The sequence below is a fragment of the Macaca mulatta genome, chromosome 1, assembly GCF_049350105.2.
Source record: "Macaca mulatta isolate MMU2019108-1 chromosome 1, T2T-MMU8v2.0, whole genome shotgun sequence".
NCBI classification, from domain to species: domain Eukaryota; kingdom Metazoa; phylum Chordata; class Mammalia; order Primates; family Cercopithecidae; genus Macaca; species Macaca mulatta.
Window position 1 is genome coordinate 127,054,073 of NC_133406.1, and position 2,948 is coordinate 127,057,020.

General features: G+C 43.2%; 1 pseudogene across 1 annotated transcript; it reads right to left on the minus strand.

Moving 5' to 3' along the window:
- Positions 1 to 2,061: 2,061 nt before the first annotated feature.
- LOC709255 (small ribosomal subunit protein uS19 pseudogene) lies at positions 2,062 to 2,556 on the minus strand (annotated as a pseudogene). Its single transcript, XR_001447155.3, has one exon. The product of XR_001447155.3 is annotated as a small ribosomal subunit protein uS19 pseudogene (transcript).
- Between the last annotated feature and the right edge of the window lie 392 nt (positions 2,557 to 2,948).

The window sequence follows — 2,948 nt, forward strand, 5'->3', positions numbered from 1 at the left end:
TCAAGAACTTTTCCTTTGCACTCACAACTTGGTTAACTGTTTGGCACAAGAGGCCTAGCTTTTGGCCTATCTCAGCTTTTGACATGCCTTCCTCAGTAAGCTTAATCATTTCTAGTTTTTGGTGGAAAGAGACATGCAACTCTTCCTTTCACTTGAACACTTAGAGGTCATATTAGGATTACTAATTGGCCTAGTTTCAATAATATTGTGTCTCAGGGAACAGGGAGGCCCAAGGAGAGGGAGAGACTGGGGAACAGCCAATCAGTGGAGCAATCAGAACACACAAATTCATCAATTAAGTTTGCCATTTTATATAGGTACAGTCCATGGCACCCCAAAACAATTATAATAGTAACATCAAGTATCACTTATCACAGATTATAACAGAAATAATAATGAACAAGTCTGAAATATTATGAGAATTACCAAAATGTGACACAAAGCCACAGGAAGTGAGCACATGTATTTGGAAAAATGATGCCAATAGACTTGCTCAATGCTGGTTGCCACAAACCCTCAATTTGTGAAAAAAGCAGTTTCTGTGAAGCATAATAAAGCCAAGTAAAATAATACAAATAAAATATGTCTGTATTTGGAGATAGGGTCTTCTAAGAGGTAATGAAGTTAAAATGAGGTCATTTGGGTGGAACCTAATTCCATATGACTGGTGTCCTTACAAGAAGAGGAAACTAGGACACGGACACACATCAAGAAAGATCATGGGAAGACACAGAGAGAAGGCGGCTGTCTGTAAGCCAAAGAGAGAGGCCTCACAAGAAACCAACCCTGCTGACACCGTAATCTCAGGCTTCTGGCCTCATGAATTGTGAAAAAAAAAATTAATTTCTGTTGTTTAAACCACACAGTCTGTGGAATTTTATTATGGCAATCCTAAAAACTAATATATGTGCTTTACAATTTACAAAGCTTTTTCTCATAAACTCACTTAAATGTCAAAACAATCCAGTTGCATAGAGTATTATCCCCATTTTACTGAGGAAACAGACTCAGAAACGAATAGCCTAACATCCCAGTGTTCATGCGTGGCAGATCTTGGCTTGGCTTGGAGACTTTCTGACTCCAGATCCCAGGTTCTTTCAAATGGACTCTGTTTCCTATTTGCAAAGTGCTTAGCACCATCATTTTCATGTTTTTCTGTCCATCAGCCATTTACAGGCAGGCTACAATCTGTTCCCTTAGTCTGGAGAGTGGCTGAGTGATGTGCTTAGGCTTACACAATGAGTTGGTGGCAGGAATGGCATTAAAGTGGCTCTTGAAATTCTGGGTCATTTTAAAGTGATGATTTCTTATTTTTCCTGTTCACTCAGCCAAATTCAAAGAGCCAAGAATTTTTGAGTAGCTTTGTTCCTGGTGCAGAACAGCCCCACCTCTAATGTCTACTTCAGGTGAGCCTGCCGCAGGTGATCCAGGAATTCAAACGCTGCGAGCACCTGAAGAATCTAAGTTGTTTACAGGCCTCACTGCAGGGTTTGGCTCTTAAGGAGCTGTTTTTGACCCTTAAGGAGCTGCTTTTAACTGTCAGCACCTACTGGGAGGAGAATTGACCAGGGAACTGAGTTCATCTGTGGTTTGCTTTCAACTTAAAATAATCGTATCTTTTCCTGAGAATATTGATTGAAAAGTTGATATCAAAATAAGCAAAGGAGCTACACTAGCACATTTCAGTGAATGAGGCTTTTTCCTCTTTGGGGGAAGGTGAAAGTGCATGATAGGTTAGTGAGCAAGATTTTAAAACGATTTTCTTACTTAGTGCACAAACAGCAGGAATAGATACCAAAATACATGAGAGAGGAAATTGTACCCACCATCTTCCCACCCCATTTTTTCCCTTTTTTGGTGTGTTTTTCTTTATCCAGATGTACATATAGTTTTTACCACTGCACTCATGGCAGAGATGAGATTTTATATTTTCACTGAACATCATAATATAAACATATTTCCAAGTCACCACATAATCCTCACGAATTTATATATGTATATATCTCCTCATGATTATATATATATCCTCATGATTATATATATATTTTTTATTTATTTATTTTATTTATTTTTGAGACGTGTGCGTTTATTAGCTGAGCCACTACTTGAGGGGGTGAAGCAGGAGGAGTGGGTGGCCCTGAAGCCGGGCCGGCTGTGCTTCACGGGCTTGTAGGTGATGGAGAACTCGCCCCCAGGTAGTGGCTGATCATCTCCGGCTTGATCTCCACCTGGTTGAAGGTCCGTTGTAGACGCCCACCATGCTGCCCACCATCTCGGGCAGGATGATCATGACCCGCAGGTGAGTCTTCACCACTTCCGGCTTCTCCATGGGCGGTCCCTCCTTCTTGGCCTTGCGCAGGCGTTTTAGCAGCGAATGGTGCTTCCGCCGCAGTCCTGGTTTCAGCCGCAGCCGCTGGCGCGCACTGTTCAGCTGTGTTAGCTGCTCGAAGGACGTGTCCAGCAGCTGCTCGAGGTCCACGCCGCGGTAGGTGAACTTGCGGAAGGTCCGCTTCTTCTTCTGCTCTACCTCTGCCATCTTGCCGGATCCTCAGAAAAATGATTTATATTTTTTAATGGCCACCTAATATTACTTGAAATGATGGAATCATCGTTTGTGCAACCAATCCCTTTCCCTTAGTCATTTAGGTTGTTTACAATTTTTCGCTTCAGGTGATACATCCTCTTCGCAGACTGCAGAAAAACAGCAGATTTGTGATTTAACTGGGAGTTTTCTGGGATCAAACAGTGGCTTCGTTTACAGGTAGGTTGCCGAGCGGCCATGGTAACTGATGGAGCAGTCACTGTGCTGGTCAGTAGGACTGAGTGGGAAGGGTGCCCTGGGAGCCTGGAAGCCTGGGAGCTAGCAGGGCCGCAGTCGTCCATTTCCCACCCAGTCTTTCCTGTCTCTCAGGGACCCCTGGCAGTTGCTCAGCTGGTGCTGAATTGAG